Raw genomic sequence first — 18,238 nt, 5'->3', positions numbered from 1 at the left:
TTTTTTTTCTTGATTATTCATACAGTATCTGGACTATTGTGCTCTATTCTAGGCACCATAAGAGAAACAAAAGAACAAAAAAAAAATCCAATAAGCCGTAGTCAGACTGGTAAAAATTCTGAAAACTTAGCCTAGAGGAATGACCACAGCAAAAGGAATTGGTTCCTCTCTTTAAATATTTGAGGAACATTACCTGAATATACTGGAATTAAAACTTTAAAAAATAAAAATGAATACTGCTTGCTTTGGCAGCACATATACTAGAAACGATACAGAGAAGATTAGCATGGCCCTTGCACAAGGATGACAGGCAAAAAATAAAAATGAATGAATGGGTTATCACTATGTTATACACCAGAAACAAATATAACACTGTAGGTTAACTAACCTGGAATTACAATTAAAAATAAAAATAAATACAAATAAACAAATGTTTGAAGAGCATTAGTTTGGGATAGTCTGTGTGGATGCGGGGAACTAGGGTAGGTTAGTGGGAGTTGTAGAAATGGAATGGTCTGTGGTGGTGGCATTTGGTAAGACAGAAGGGGCAGTGAAAGCATGCTGAGATGGGTAGTTCTATGCTTGGTTGAGTCTTTTCAGCACATGGCCCAATTCAGGAAAAAAAAATTGTAGAACGCGTTTTTTTCTTCAATTCTGAGTAGCTTTCTTGAATTCCATTTGAGAAAATGTTTCACAACTTAAGTTACATTCTTTAACAAACAGCAGAATGTGGGGACATTTGGGGACTTCTTTGTAGCTATTAAAATATTAATATATGGATATGTTTGCAAATAACAACTTTTTAAACTCCTTATATTGGTATAGTGCTTGAGTTCACAAAAACGCTTCCACATTAACCCTCTCCTTTCATTTTTGAAACTCCTCTACAAAATAAGTATTACTATCCCCAGGAAACAAGTGCAGAAAGGCAAAACAACTTGTCAAAGATCCTGGCAAATGAGGGTAATACTCAAGCAATACTTAGTTTTTCCATTCAGTGCAAACTGTAATGATCAAGATGGTTACCCTAAAGACTTTTTTTTTTTAAATCATTGCTTAGTATAAAACTGAAAAAGAACCAACTACTCCATTTCAAGCTAGATGTGTCTGTCTTTTCATTCCCCAGAGAATTTTCAAATGAGAGAAGATATATTGAAATAAATGAAACATATTTTATACAAATAAAAAGGAAGGCTCTGCTTTTAAAAAGTGTATACTCACTTAACACGTTAAACAAAATTCTACAGTATTGTGATTCTTTTCAGTATTTTATGAGAAAATATTTCCTGTATATTTTACCTTTAGTCCCCAAATATATTAATATTGGCACTATGTGTTTGGGCTGCTGGATAACAATGTCATTACCAAGTGTTGATTAGTTTTTTATTAACCTGGGTTCTAAGAATACGGGACCTACACATCCAAAAATTAAAGAGGCATAACGATGGGCTCTAAGAATACTAGGGTGTACCTGGCACCTAGCACAATGCTTAGCAAGTATTAGTCACTTGATTAATATTCATTTAGTAAAAGGGCTCTAAGAAAAAAATCAGACTTGCAAGGTTCTATACACCAATATTCATAGCAGCATTATTCAAAACAGCCAAAAGGTAGAAATGTCCATCAACAGATGAATGGATAAACAAAATGGAATATATATATATAATGAAATATTATTCAACTGTAAAAATGAATGGAATTCTGACACACATTTTAACATGTACGAAACTTGAAGACATTATGCTAAGTGAAATAAGCCAAACACCAAAGGACAAGTATTATATGATTCTACTCATATGAGAGGGGCACCTGGATAGCTCAGTGGTTAAGCGGCTCTCTTGGACTCAGGTCATGATCCCAGGGTCCTGGGATCAAGCCCTACATTGGGCTCCCTGCTTAGTAGGAAACCTGCTTCTCCCTCTCCCACTCCCCCTGTTTATTTCCTCTCTCTGTCTCTCTCTGTGTGTGTGTGTGTGTGTGTGTGTGTGTGTGTCTCTCTGTCAAATAAATAAATAAAATCTTTTTAAAAAGAGAGAGAAAGTAGAATAGTGGTTGGGAGGAACTAATGCAGGAAGGAATGGAGAGTTGTTATTGTTTGACAAGTACAAGCCTTCAGTTTGGGAAGATGAGGAAAGTTCCAGAGATGGATGGCAGTGATGATTGCACACCAGTGTGAATATATTTACTGCTACTCGACTGTACACTAAAAAGTGGCTAAAATAGTAAGTTTTACATAATATGTACTCTATCACAATTTTTTTAAAAACAATTATTTATTTTAGTATTACCTAATTAGAAGTCATACTCCAACTCTATGCTGACATCACTGAGATTTACCATAGACTTAGACTTCTAAATAATATTTTCTTTAAAAAACATCATTTGGACTTAGGTTCCCAGTTCCACATGTAAGAAACTCAGAAGTCATTACTATGTCCTAACAACAGGTACAAAGCTGCACAAACTGAAAAAATCAACAATTCTTCTTAGCTCTGTTAAAAAACAAATGAGATCACAGGGCAAACCTCTGTCCTCACAACCAGAGAGACAGACAGACAAACATAGAGAATCACAACTTACCAGAGCAGAAGGTTTTGTGGAAGCCAGTGCTAGGGTAGGAAAACCTGAACTGTAATTGACTAATTGCTGGAGGCTCAGTGTGGACAATTCTGAGAGCTAAAATCTCCAGGGGGACCCAGTCATCAGAACCTCCCCACCCATACACTTTTGTAAGATTTCCCTCCAGGAACTTGATCTGGTTCTCACAGTGACTATTAGAGAAAAATCCCCTAGAGTTTCTGTTAGGAGGAGGAAGAGGAGGAAAGAAACAATTTTGAAATGCAGCAGAGCACTTTGCTTTTCTTAACATAATCTGCCTTCAGGAGAAACTATTTAACCAGACCCTTACGTGTCAGGATTTTATCAGAGTTTAACTGAACTGAGGGAAAGGAAGTACCCAACTCCAGCCCACTCTGTTCATCCTGTCCAACCTAAAAAAGGAGGGAAAAAAATCTGAAAATCCCTTGTAAAGTTCACAGTACAAACCCAGGCTCACCAAAAAGACTAAGACCAAATCATAGGACAACAGAGCACTTCCCTTATCCTAAGACCTTGCTTCCATATTATTAAAGGCCTATTTATGGCATTTCCTTTTACCCAATGCATTATGTTCAGTGATGAAGAAAAAGTTGTAAGGCATACTAACTGGCAAAAACACAGTTTGAAGAGACAGAGCAAACATCAGAACCAGACAAAGATATGGCAAAGACATTGGAATTATTAGACAGGGAGTTAAAAACTACTAAGATTGATATGCTAAGGATGCTAATGAATAGCGTGGACAGCATGCAAAAACAGATGGACAATATAAGCAAATAAAGGAGAATTCAAAGAACTAAAAAGAAATGCTAGAAAGCAAAAACACAAACAGAAATGAAGAATGTTTCAAATAGGCTTATTAGTAGACTGGACAAGGCTGAAAAAATATCGGAGCTTGTAGATATCTCAATAGAAAACATCAGAACTGATGGGGTGCCCAGCTGGCACAGTCAGTTAAGTGTCTGACTCTTGCTCAAGTCTGATTTCAGCGTCGTGAGATTAAGCCCTGTATTGAACTCCACCCTGTGTGGAGTCGGCTTGGGTTTCTTTCTCCCTCCCACTCTTCCTCTCCCCTCTGTGCTCTCTCACTCTCTCTCACTGAAATAAATAAATATGTCTTTAAAAAAAAAGGAAGAAAGAAAACTCCAAAATTGAAAAGCAAAAAGAAAGAAGACTAGAAAATAAAAGTACAGAATATCCAAGAACTATGAAATAACTATAAAATGTGTAACATATTTGTAATAGGAATACCAGAAGGAGGAGAAAAAGAGAAAGGAACAGAAGAAATGTTTGAAACAGCAAGGACTGAGAATTTTCCTAAATTAATGTCGTATACCAAACCACAGGTCCAGGAATCTCAGAGAACACCAAACAGAATAAATGTGCCTCCAAAAATGGCGTTTAGGCACATCGTCTTCAAACTACAGAAAATGAAAGAGAGAAAATTCAAAAAGAAGTTAGAAAAAATAAAAACCACTTACTTATAGAAGAGCAAAGATAAGAATTATATTTGGCTTCTCCTCAGAAACCAGGCAAACAAGAAGAGGGTGGAATGAACTATTTGAAGTACAGAGGAAAAAAAAATTCTACCAAATTAAAATTCTGTACCCTGCAAAATTATTTTTCAAAGTGAAGGACAAATAAAGACTTCTGCAGACAATAAGTAAATAAATAAATAAATAAAAATTGAGGGAACTTGTTGCCAATAAACCTGCTTTGTAAGAAATGTTAAAAGAAATTGTTTAGAGGGGCACCTGGGTGGCTCAGTGGGTTAAGTGTCTGCCTTCGGCTCAGGTCATGATCCCAGGCTCCTGGGATCGAGTCCCACATTGGGCTTCCTGCTCAGCGGGAGCATGCTTCTTCCTCTGCCTCTGCCTGACACTCTCCCTCCCTGTGCTCTCTCTCTGTGTGTCAAATAAATAGGTAAAGTCTTAAAAAAAAAAAAATTATTCAGGGAAAAAGAAAATGATACAAGTCAGAAACTCTTACCCACAGTAAGAAAGGAAGAACATCAGAAAAGGAACAGAAGACAGAAGAAAAACCTTTATTCTTCCTATTTTTACGTGACCTAACAGATAACAGTTTGTTCAAAATAATAACAACAATATATTTAATTATGTAGATGTGTGTGTGTGTGTGTGTGTGTATAAGTGATATGAATGACAGCAATGATACAAGAGATGGGAGGGAGGAATTAGGATTATTTTCTATTTTAAGCAGAATAGTGTTATTCAAAAGTGAACTTGGATTAGTTGTAAATGTAAGCTGCAAACTTGAGGTTCGTTAACCAAAGTTCTAAGTTTAGAAAAGAAGTACAACCTCTATGCTAAGAAAGGAGAGAAAATGGGATCATTTCAAATACTCAATTTAAACTACAAAAGACAGAAAAACTAGACATTTTAGACACAACACCAAAGACCTCCTATTAAAGAAAGAATTGATAAGATAGACTTCACTAAAATTAACTTTTTCTGCTTTGTGAAAGAAACTGTCAAGAGAATGAAAAGACAAGCCACAAACTGGGAGAAATAATTTGCAAAAGACATATTTGATAAAGGCCTATTATCCAAAATATACAAAGAACACGTAAAACTCAACAATAAGAAAACAAACAGCCAAGCAAACATCTTAACAAAAAAACAAGGCAAACATCTTAACAGACAACTCACCAAAGAAGATATACAGATACAAATAAGCATAAGAAAAGATGTTCCATATCTTATGTCATCAGGGAAATATAAATTAAAACAATGAGGGGCACCCAGCTGGCTCAGTACATAGAGCTTGCATCTTGATCTCAGGGTTGATCTCATCAGTTCGGGCCCCACATTGGGGGTAGTGTTTCCTTAAATAAATAAATAAATAAATAAATAAATAGTATTAAAACAAACAATGAGATACCATTACACATGTGTTAAAATGTCCAGAAATCTAGAACCCTGACAAATATCTAAATGCTGACAAGGATATGGAGAAACAGGAACTTTCATTCATCTCGGGTAGGAATGTAAAATAGAACAGCCATTCTGGAAGACAGTTCTCATTTTCTTACAAAACTAAACAGAGTCACCACGCAATTCAGCAGTTGCACTTCTTGGTATTTACCCAAAGGTTGGAACCTTATATCCATGCAAAAATCTGCACACAGAGGTTCATAGCAGCTTTATTAATAATTGCCCAAACTTGGAAGCAACTAAGATGTCCTTCAGTAGGTAAATGGATAAATAAACTCTGGTATAGCCAGGCAAGAGTATATTATTCAGGACTACAAAGAAATGAACTATCAGGCCACGGAAAGACATGGAGGAAACTCAGAGGTATGTTACAAAGTGAAAGAAGCCAATTGAAAAGCCTTCATGCCATATGAGTAGAAGAGAGATAGGGATGAAAAGGTGGTGCACAGAAGTTTAGAGCAGTGAAACTCCTTTGTAAGATACTACATTTGTGGATACACTACACATGTGTCCACACCCATAATGCACAATATCAAGAATGAACTCTAATGTAAATTATGATCTTGGGGTGATAATGATGTGTCAGTGTAGGTTCATCTGCCGTAACAAATGTGACCTTACGGCGAGAATGTTGCTAATGGGGGAAGCTGTGCATATGTGTGGCCAGAGGGGTATACGGGAAATCTCTGCGCTTGCCTCTCAATTTCTCTGTGACCCTAGAATTCCCTAAAAAAATTAAGTCTACTTAAAAAAAATACACTGAATTTGAAATAACTTATTACTAAGATAAGAAATAGAAAGGTCTGGTTAGCAAGCATGAAGGAAAGGAGTATCTTTTTCCATAACCAAAATCAAATTCTCTGTAAGAATAAATGCTTAATTCATTTAACATCTTTATAATTATGAGGGGTTTTATACACACACACACACACACACACACACATACAGATACACACATACATACATACATTTACATATATATATTTGTTTTGTTTTTAAAGGTTTTATTTATTTATTTTTGAGATAAGGAGGGAGATTGAGAGAATGAGTGGGAGGAGGGGCAGAGCAAGCTGCTGATTCCACGCTGAGCAGGGAGCCCGATGGGGGACTCGATCATGATCTGAGCCAGAGGCAGATGCCTAACTAACTGAGCCACCCAGGTGCCCATATTTTAGTATATATTTATAGATGAGAAAGTAAAAGTTATTTATCAGAATTTATGAAGAGATTTGGACATAGACTTTGACAAATTGTTATTTAGTAACATTTGAAGAATTCTATCTAAGAATGGGCTATATTTGGTTCATAGGAAATAATCTGTCCTTTTGACTCTTCTGAAGAGGAGAGAAGAGCTATTTAGAAAGGCAGGACCAATTTCCAGGGTTAGCTTTGACAAACAATAAGGTAACACTGTACTTAATAACAATGTGGATGGTAGAAGTATGGGGCATTGTTTATAGCCTTAAACAGATTGGTGTAGTTAGGAAATTATGACCAGCAGAGGAAAATTACATAGACCGGTGTAGAGACCAGTGCTTCCCAGTTGGTGCCACTGAAAGGCATGCACAGGTGGTCCCCACACAATACAGTGCTTTGTTAACAATCACAGACGGCTCCTCTTAACATTCACTTTCACTGCAAATGACATGTGCATTTTCTACAGACTCTGCCAGCCAGCCATCTATGCTCCACCCATGACTCTGTGGCTGGCTTTGCAGTAACAATGGACAAACACTAAGCTGTTGCCAAGATCCTTAGCTTTCTTTGTCCAGAAGGTATCTTTGATGTGTCCCTCCCAGCCTAAGCTTCCTGCTAAGGATTATCTTTTGCTACCTACCTTTCCCCTATTACCTTAGCCACCTGTTGTCGTTGTCATTGTATCTCAAAGTGTGTCTGTAATATTCTTTGGCGCTCTATCATTGCTATAACACTAAAATATGTTTATTACTTTCATATTATAATGGAGTTTCTAAATTGGGCTTTACTGATATAACAGTAAAATATGCACTCAGCATACTATTGTAATTTTGATTTCCTTAAAACTTACTGTAAATAATAAATAATTTCAGGGGGAAAAGAGAGCTGTTCCCATCATGTGAGATCCAGCTTCTTCAATGGGTAAGTGAAATTTGCTAGAGACCAAGGGTTGGCAAACGTTTTCTATAAAGAATCAGATAGTACCCTTTAGTACTAGCTAAATAGTAAATAGCTAGTATAGATAGAAAGTAAATATTTAAGGCTTTATGTGCCATATGGTCTTTGTTATAACTACTCAGTTCTGCCTTTGTAACCTGTCATAGGCTGAATTACAAAAAAGCTTCATTTACAAAAACAGATTGTGGGCCATAATTTCCCAACCCTACTAGTAGACAATGAGAACTAATAGCAACTGGAGAACGAAACCCACATATGTAGACCAGACATGGAAGGATAGACAATACAGAAAGTGTATTCCAGGCAGGAGAAACTGAACATGGGGCAAGACACAGGCATAGAACTGACCATTAGGAGAACTCCCAAACAGGTGGACACAGAGGAAGAATTCATTTAGACCTAGGGACAGTGAAGTTGAAGGCTGATTCCATGAATGTTAGTAAGTCATGGCGAACAGAATATCAATGGCCCTGAATGTCTATTTGAAGAATATGGGTATTATAGGTTGTTAAATTCTCATTTGTGTCTTTATTTCATCTTGAGCATTAGCCTCACTTGTGTCTTTATTTCATCTTGAGCATTAGCAGAGGCTATGGCATTGGTTTGAAATGTCTCACTGGACAACCTTTAAATCATATCCAAAATCTCAAGAATTTCAAGGCTTTGGAGACAGGAAGTAGACACAAGTAGAAGCATGGGATCATGAAAGTACAGCTGCTTTCACATGCATTCTCATTTGATGTGTACAGCCCTCTGTAAGAATTAACTGTATAAGGGAAACCTGGGTGGCTCAGTTGTTAAGGGTCTGCCTTTGGCTCGGTCATGATCCCAGGGTCCTGGGATCAAGCCTGGTGTCAGGCTCCCTGCTCAGGGGGAAGCCTGCTTCTCCTTCTCCCACTTCCCCTGTTTGTGTTCCCTCTCTTGCTGTGTCTGTCTCTGTCAAATAAGTAAATATTTTTTAAAAATTAACTGTATAAAGTCATGCATCAGTGCCCTTTATAAACTGTCAAACATAATAAGAAAGATATTTAGTTGCATAGTATTAAACCCACCTTATTAAATAAGGGAAGGCTGTGTTGTAAGTCCACTTTACATACCTGGAAACTGAGACTCAGAGAGATTGCATTGTCGAAGGTCACAAGGTCAGTGCAGAGCCAGGACCAGCAGGACTGTGTAGCACTAAAGCTGGAGGGTGTTTACATGAATGTGATCAGTTAAGAGGCAAGTCCAGAGTGAGGTTCCAAAATAACTAGCCATGTGATCTTTGAAAAATAAGTCACTTATCGTTCTGAGTAGTACTCTTCATTTACAAGTCGCAGTTGGTAGTAATGATATGATACTACCTCATAGTAGCTGGTAAAGTAAATTAAGATAATGTATGTGTCTTAGCTCTTCTGGGCTCATTTCCTTTCTCCTCTCTTCTTAAGCTTTTCAACTTACTTGTACCTTGATAATAGGAGCAGGAATGTGGTCAGTGACTTTCTAGTGCTATCTTTTAGAATCTCCTGGTGTAGTTTTTCTTTTTCAATTTCCACTTGTACCTAAATCAACTTTGATATTCTTCAATTCAACATTCCAAGTGAGGAAATACTATTGGTCTAAGTCAGGGAGAAATATGGCCAAAGACCTCAAAGCTGTGACCTTGAGCAACCAGAATGAGGAAATTAATTCTAAGAAAACAAGGGGGAGGGGCACTTGGATGAAGTATCAGGTTGGGAGTTAGACTTGGTTTTCACTTAAGTGGTGATTTCCGGGGTGGTGAGATGGAGCCCTGCCTGGGTGGGGCTGCACACTCAGTGTGGAGACTGCTAGGGGCTTTCTCTCCCTCTCCCACTGCTCCTCCCCCCTCTCTAAAATAAATTAATTAAGTAAAAAGAAAAATAAGAAAGAAAACAAGGGGGAAATTGTGGTCAGATGGACAGGTTTTCCTTGCTTTCTGAAAGTAGAGCATTCTTATGAAATCTTTCATAGGCCAAAATGGTGTAAAATGAAAAAGCAATTACCATCAATTTATATGGAAATTTTTTTTAGTGTTCCCAGACCCCAAAAATGACCTCTTTTATGCTTTCCTAATACCTTAAGACACATCTTACCAACAGATGTACAAGATAAAGCACAGATGCACATAGACACATCTCAAAGTTGGGGTGGCTTGCTGCTGAGATGCTGGCTGTACTTCCCAGAGAAGGAGCTTGGCCAGACCCCTCTCACTGCTCAGGGGGCTCACTCTCACTCCTCTATAATGGCTGCAAAAGACACACGGAATGCTGTTTTCATGTCTTGCCTTTTTTCTTAAAGGAGAAAATCCTTGGGGTACCTGGGTGGCTCAGTCAGTTAAGCACCTGCCTTAGGCTCAGGCCCTGATCTCAGGGTCCCGGGATCAAGTCCCGCATGGGGCTCTCTATTCAGCAGGGAGTCTGCTTCTTCCTCTCCTTCTGTGTTCACCCACTCTATCTCTCTTTTTCTCTCAAATAAATAAATAAAAACTTTAAAAAAGAGAGAGAAAAAAACACTCTTCAAATTGTCTGTTGGCTAGTGAAAACAGGGACAAATGTAGGTCTTGTGTCAAAAGCAAAGGGAAGTAAAGCAGACTTTGAAAAAGCGGGGATGCCTGTACTTATAGTGGGAGCACTATACAAATGAAATATTTTGTTATTGGTCTGATTCATCATCTAAGGTGTCTTCTAATAGTCCACACATTGAGAAAAATAAGCTGTAGTGGGAAATTACCTTCTGGGAAACTCCAACAGCTGATTTCTAATGTAAATCTCAAATGATAAGTTAGTTACTTATGGACGTCGTACTCCATTATTCAAATTTTCTACGGGTTGAGAGAAAACCACACCTTATTCTTAGACTTGTGTGGGTGTCTAGTGAATGAATATTTTATTTCTAATCAGTCACTCTTGCTCCATTGGGCAATTCCCAACACAAAATACTTTGTTCTTTACTTTATTCTTTAATGCGTTACATGAACTTGAAGTTCTTTATAGGAAATAAAAACACCCTATCTTAATCTGCCTTAAGATATAGAATATTAGATTTGACCGTCTTTGAGTAAATTTAGACCAACTCCCTTATGTCATAGATGAGGAAACAGAAGGTCCTGCGATCGACAGTGACTACCCCAAAGTCTAACAGCTGGCTGGAGGAAATGACAGCGTAGGACCTTGAGTTTGAATTGGCTCTGATACAAACAGTAGCACTCTACTTTCCAATAATAAATGAATTGGAGTTTTTCCACGTGTAAATTTTCCAGATAACTAAAATTTAAGCACTAAATAATTGTCAGCCATTTTTTGAAGTGTCCTAACGTGTCCTATTTTCAAATGTCCTAATGGACTTTTCTTCCTTTAAAAACAAAGTAAATGGACCTTCCTTTTGCCTCTTATAGATCACTCTTTCAGCTTTATTAACATTAATTGCTGTTATTATGTAAGGAAATCCTACGAGACTGTTGAAATACAAACAGATTGATCAATAGTGATTCTCTATGTCTTAGTAGAAACTCCATAAATATTTATTAGTGGATTGCTTCTACACTGTTGTTTCATACTCTTTGCTTATTAGTAAACATGACCTTTCAGTGATTCAGCTTTACCTTATCCTCCCTCACACCCTGATTTCATTAGACGTGTACTCTAAGACTTCAGAAATCACCAACTTAATTTTACAGGAAAACGATAGTCCTCTGGCCTTAGGGCAACTTCAATCCTCCTTTTTAGAGCAGAGGATGGGAGTTTATAGCAACAATTTTCCTCAGGGACTTAAAAACAAAAGTTGAAGTCTGGTTCAAATTGAAGGCTAATTCCAGATTGGCGTGTGCTATGTTTTCAGCATTTGTGCCCCTCCCAACCACATGTATTGAAATCCTAACCCCTAAGATAAATGCTATTAGAAAGTGGAGACTTTGGGAAATGATTAGGTCATGAAGGCAGGGCCCTGGTGAGTGGGATCAGTGTCCTTATAAAAGAGGCTCCAGAGAGATCCTTCATTCCTTTCTAGCATGTGAGGAGAACACAGTGAGAAATTGCAGTCCCTGGCCCTCCAGAGGGCCTCCTGGCCCTGACCATGCGGGTACCCTGACCTCAGACTTCCAGCCCCCAGAACAGGGAGAAATAAATGTTTGTTTTTTTATGAACTACCTAGTCTAGTATTTCACTGTAGTAAATGAACTAAGAGAGCAGTATGTACATATATTATTTTTCCTTTATGAAACAATGATTACTCAAATTTCTCTTCTCCATCCTCTTCTCTTCACTTGCTCGTTCCCTTCTACCCCCCTTTCTGAACAACCTGTTCTTTCTACCCTGTTCTTTCTGAACAACACAGTCTTAAAGACATTGGGTGAACAGATCGAGGCAAAAATACACACAAAACGGGCTGAATTGGATGAGGTGTCAGAGCACATGAGGAATGAGAAGAGCATCCACACCGGGAAGGAGATTGTCCAGTTCATGGTGTCAGAGGGTGAGAAGAATGAGGAGGGCCCCCATTCAGCAAATAGGGCCTGGAGGGAGATGTTAGCTCCCAAGTGGAGTAAGGAAGGCCTCCATACAGGGATAGGACCCTGCTATGGGGACTTGGAGCCCAAAAGAGTGAACATGACATGCTTGAGTGAGAGCAACATGGCATCTGGTGTCAGATCCAAGCTGGATAAGGAGGGCTTTCAAATGGGCTGGGATGGAGGGAAGATATTAGAGCCTAAGCAGGGTAAGGAAAGTGTTATACAAGGGACATGTGTGCGGTGAAGTATCAGAGCTTGAGCAGAGTGAGAAGGATATCAACCTGGGGAGGCAGCCCATGCAGAGAATCCATCCATGGGAACATCTTGAAATGGGGACTCAAAGATGGAGTAGATTAAGGGAGTCCACATGGGAGAAAGTCCAGCGAGATATGTCAAGCAGAACAAATAGGTCATCATGCAAGGAAACACCGAATGCAGGGTGTTAGAGCCCAAGCCTAGATTCGGGGGAGATCACGTATGCAAGCAGGATGACCTGGAATGCTACATATGAACCTGAGTGAAGAAAGTGCATATGCAGCAGCCCAGTGCAGGGAATCAAAGCCTAAGCGCTCAGGCGGGATAGGGAAGCTTCCATATTGGAGACAGGCTGCAGCAGGTGGATCAAATAAACACGGAAAGGGAGAAAACTGTTAACTCATTGCATCTACCCTGTGTATAATGTGTCTTTCAAGTAACATCTTCATTCATTAAGGCTTGTAAACTTATGTGTAGAAGCATATGGGAATAAACATATGCTTAACTCATTGAAAAAAAGAAAGGAGAAAACTAGAATGAATTCTGTGTTGTTTGATTGGAATCAAAGGTATTGATTAAACTCATCATTTTCAATACTTACAGATGGATGTGGAAATTAGTACAGTTGTAAATGTTATGTGTGTGTGCACATGTGTATGTTTATATAATATATACAATATATTCCTCACCCCTTACCACTAATAAGGTCTTGGAACAGTAACACCCCATCATCATCTGTGTCCCCAGGGGCATTGGGCCCCATATTAAACACCTAGATCATGGCTTGTACATTGGTTTCCACTGAAAGGAACAAAGGATCCTTGAAGAAATGACTAATTTCAGGGAAAGGATCTACAAAGCACAAGATGACCGTAGGTTCCAGTTATGGAACAAGTAAGTCATGGGAAGAAAGTGCACAGCATAAGGAATATAGTCAGTAATAATGTAACAGCATTGTATGGTGACAGATGGTAGATAACACTTGTGGTGAGCACAGTATAGCATAGAGAAGTTTAATCACTAGCGTGTACCCCCGAAACTAATGCAGCATTGTATGTTAACTATACTCAAACTAAAAATTTTTTTAAAAATGAGGCAGGGTAGCTTGTGCTCCAAAACAAGAGAATGTTCCAGAATGATAGGGACATGTCAAACACACACCAGTATCAGCTTGAAAGGGCTCCTAGAAGCCAAATCTGGGACCATAAAGAATGGCAGTAAATAATGGTAGTAAAAATTTTAATGCACTGATTAAATAGGAAACCATGGATTCAATCAATGATTAGTTAGATAAGAGAGAGAGGCAGACAAATAAATGAATAAGTAGAAAGTTAAATGAGAAATAGGACAAGAAACCATTTCTGAAGTACCTCTCCACAAAACACATATTAATTACAAAAAGAAAAGGAATAACTTCACGGAGGAGAAACCTGGCAGATTATACCTTAAGTTATTCAAGTTAACAGCATCAATAATGGGACAAATTAAAATCATGAGTCACTAGATAGAATGCAATGAGAAGAAAAGGGAATTATTTCTATGATATTCTTACCAGAGATGCAAAATCTGAATGCATTCATGAGGAAAGATCAGACAAATTCAAACTGAGAAGCATTTTACAAAATAAGTGATCTATAATATTAAAAACTGTCAGGGTCATGAAATTTCAAAAAAAGGTTGATGGCTTATTCCAGATCCAGGATGAAAAAGATAAGGCAACTCAGTGCAATCCGTGATTCTGAACTGGATCCTTTTTACAATGAAGGACATAATAGGGGCAAATGGAAAAGCTTGCATGGAGTCTATGTACTTGATGTGGATTTCTTGGCAGTAATGTAAGAATGGTGATTCCTTGATTGTGATGGTTATATTGTGCTTATGCAGGAAAATGTCCTTGTTCATGAAGAACATGCCCCAGAGTATTTGGAGGTAATGTGTATCAGGTCAGGTACTTACTGTCCAGTGGTTTAGGGAAAAAAAGAATTCTTTGTATTGTACTTTTAACTTTTCTGTAAGTTTAAGATTATATTTTTTAAACGTGTATGTGTGTGAGTGTGTATTTTAATACCTCTTTAAGGACCTAAATGTCATGTTCTCAGTGAGGCCTTCCATGACAATTTTTTTAAAACTGCAACCTCCAACCAGCACAACTTATTCCCCTATTCCGATTTTTCTTCACTGTACATATTCTTTAAACATTGATATAATTTATTCATTTGTTCTCCATCTGCGTCCCCACCCCTGTTCCATCCTATTACTAGAATGTGGGTTCCCTGAAGAGAGGATTCTGTTTTTGTTCACAGTTGCAAGCCTGTGTCTAGAACAGTGACTGTTATGTTGGGTATTCAATAAATATTCATTGAGTTTCTGAATATAGTGTTGTTCAGAGACAGGTTGTACTTTTACTGTATACATTGATGGTTCTTTGGTCATCAAAACCCCCAAAAGCATTTTCTTCCATTTTGTTTAGTTCTAACTATGTTAAATAAGGTAAGGGGTTAAGGATCCTTAGAACTCAATTAACTCCCTCATCCCAACTTCTAACTTAAAAAGAAACTCCAAAGGTAAACATGAATACATATCAATAAAGCAACAAAATGGATCCCACAAGAGTGTAACAAAATATCTCACATATTAACTTGTGGTTCACTTAAAATCATCCATATCTTGCACATGAATGGATAAAAACATAAAGAAAATGTGGTATGACATACAATAGAATATTGCAAAAGTAACTTTAAATAAGAAGGTAAACCTACTATTTGCAACAACAGGGACGAACCTGGAGATCATTATGGTAAGTGAAACAAACCAGTCACAGGACAAATACTGCACAATTCTTCTTACATGCAGTATTCCTCAAATACTGCACAATTCCTCTATGTCTAAAATAGTCAAGCTCATGGAAGCAGAAGAGCAGGGATGGTCAGGGAAAGAAGGCAGGAGAAAATGAAGAATTATTCATCAATATGTATAAAGTTTCAGATAAGCAGGATGAGTTAAGATCTAGAGATCTGATATACAACATTGTGCTTATTGTATTGGACTCTCAAAATCGGTTAAAAACGTAGACCTTATGGGGGCACCTGGGTGGCTCAGTGGGTTAAGCCTCTACCTTCGGCTCAGGTCATGATCTCAGGGTCCTGGGATCGAGTCCCGCATGGAGCTCTCTGCTCAGCAGGGAGCCTGCTTCCCTCTCTCTCTCTCTCTGTCTGTCTCTCTGCCTATTTGTGATCTCTCTCTCTGTCAAATAAATAAATAAAATCTTTAAAAAAAAAAAAAGTAGACCTTATGTGGAGTTCTTACCACAACAAAATAAAACTTAAAAGTTAAAAAAATACATCTTGCTTATACTCAGATTTTGCCACATAGTTGTCCACATATATTAATTCCTGGATATTAATGATTTCTTAATATCCCACAGACCACTCTTCATTAAATCAATATTTTGCCTAATATTTATGAATTTCACTTGTATTGAAAATAGCTATTGAATATATTATTGAGTCATAGAAATTTGGCATCATTATACATATTTAAGCTTATTTTGAGTAAAGTTGTTCCAAAAAATGTCACTTAATTACAAATTAACATCAATAATTTATGGCAACTTAAAAGCTATTGGTGAATAGATATGTATTTTTAATTCACTGTCTCAAATATTTGTGACATTTTGAAACATCTCCATTTCTCCCCTCTCATATAACTTAAACTAAAGTTTTGACTTTGTTTCTTGTGCCCTAGAAATATACTTCTTTGTTCAGAAATAGGGCTACTTATAGACAGCATCGCATAAGTACAAAGCAATTTTGAAATCAGGCCAGTGCAATAATAGTATCTTAAATAACAAAATATTGTTTCCTGGGAATGCTTAGTGTCCACTCCTTTTGCTTTTGTGTATGTGTCCCAATTGTAGTTCCAGAAATACTCATAAACTAGCATGATAATCACAATTGCACATCGTAGCTGAGGAACTATTTTCAACATTATGTAATTCATATTATAATTGAATATGTCATTCTAAATATAGAATCAGTCAAGTATGCTAGCAGTTCTTCATGTCACTATACAGATTTAGATATTGTTTTAAGAGACAGTATAAATTGCAATATAGATGATAGCAATGAAATCTTTAATATTTTATAAAATCTTACAGGGAAACAATAATTAACCACTTGTGAACCCATTATAATGCTTGAAGATGACATCTAAAATTCACAACTCATTACCAAATCTAAGTATTGCTTTAAGAATTGTATTAAAAATTGGTGTGCCTGGGTGGCTCAGTGGGTTAAGCCTCTGCCTTCAGCTTAGGTCATGATCTCAGGGTCCTGGGATCAAGACCCTCATTGGGCTCTCTGCACAGTGGGGAGCCTGCTTCCTCCTCTCTGTCTGCCTGCCTCTCTGCCTACTTGTGATCTCTCCCTCTCTGTCGAATAAATAAATAAAATCTTTTAAAAAAATTGTATTAAAAATCCAGATGCTTTTGCCTCAGCTGAGTGAAGCTTTGCTCAGTTAAAATTAATCCTAAAAAGTATTGAAACGTTTTAATGAATCAAAAAATGTCTGCTTTAGCAGAATGTCAACACCTAGTAAATGAGAATCTTTATCATAACCTAGTGGTTTATCTAAAATGAAAGTGAGAAAAAAATAATTCTTACAGAATAAATATATAATGATTTATTAATTCCACTTATCCTTACTTCATACTATCCAAACATCCCTGGGCCATCAACAGAAGGTCAGACATGACAACCATAATTTAAAATAGTCATTCTTTACATTTTCTAACTTGGAGTTACATAAAAATAACATAACTCTTCACATTTAAAATTTTTTGCTACTATAAATATAATTTTGTCATGTAGGCAGATAAAACATTTTATTTAACAATGCTAGCTTAATTTTTAACATGTAAATAATCAGGAAGATAGTATATGGACCTCCACAAATGCTAAGATTGTGTAGTAAAAAGTCATTATATAAATGAATCAAGAAACAGTGTATTTGTTGGAGCTTTATTATAATCTGATATTATTATTATCCGATAAATATAGGTACTAACAGAATTATTAAATATATCATGTCAGACCTTTATTATGAGTTTAAAAGATTTTAATAAAATTATGAGAAAATAGATTTATTATATCAGCACTACTCAAAATCTTAGAAATGCAGGTTTAATAATTAGAGGTTTATATAGACAATGCTTCATTCCATTAAATAAATAAATTGGTGATAACTATGACACCTTTGATCCTAAGGCAGGTGTTTTAAGACTCCTCTGTTCCTGAAGTATAGCAACATTCCTAAGTGTGAATTACTACTTAGGTAGTAAAAACATATATGAGACAGACTTTATTCAAAAATCTCTTTCTTCCCAGAATATCTCTTTCATATCAAGCAAATTTTCCATGGCTTCCTTGTAATGTACATATTCTCTATTTTGAAGACTTCCCTTTTAGGTGAACTCTAACTTCTCATAAAAGAAGCAGGTTTGATCCCCAGTATACAGAAGCTCACCAGCAGGAGGTGTTTCTGCTGAAGATGAGTGCGGAGGGGGAGAATGGAAACAGAGAAGCTGGAGGGTATGCTTAGGCAAAGGACTGTAAAGGAAAAAGGAGACGTAGCAGTGGATGGAGGATTTTGGAGCGAGCAAAGGCAGCTGTAATCTGGAGAAGACACTCAGGGAAAAAAAAGAAAAGAGATGTGGAAAGAATGTTTTATGAAGTTTGCCATATGATATGCTATTTAAATTCATCCTTCTTCA

At 37.1% G+C, this 18,238-nt stretch overlaps 1 pseudogene; it reads left to right on the top strand.

The window, feature by feature from the left end:
• Positions 1-240: 240 nt before the first annotated feature.
• LOC123388093 lies at positions 241-338 on the top strand (annotated as a pseudogene).
• The last annotated feature ends 17,900 nt before the right edge of the window (positions 339-18,238 follow it).

This window comes from Mustela putorius, unplaced genomic scaffold, assembly GCF_011764305.1.
Source record: "Mustela putorius furo isolate JIRA1106 unplaced genomic scaffold, ASM1176430v1.1 tig00003871_pilon_pilon_pilon, whole genome shotgun sequence".
NCBI lineage: Eukaryota > Metazoa > Chordata > Mammalia > Carnivora > Mustelidae > Mustela > Mustela putorius.
The sequence above is the reverse complement of the archived record's forward strand: the minus strand, read 5'-3'. Positions and strand labels throughout refer to the sequence as shown.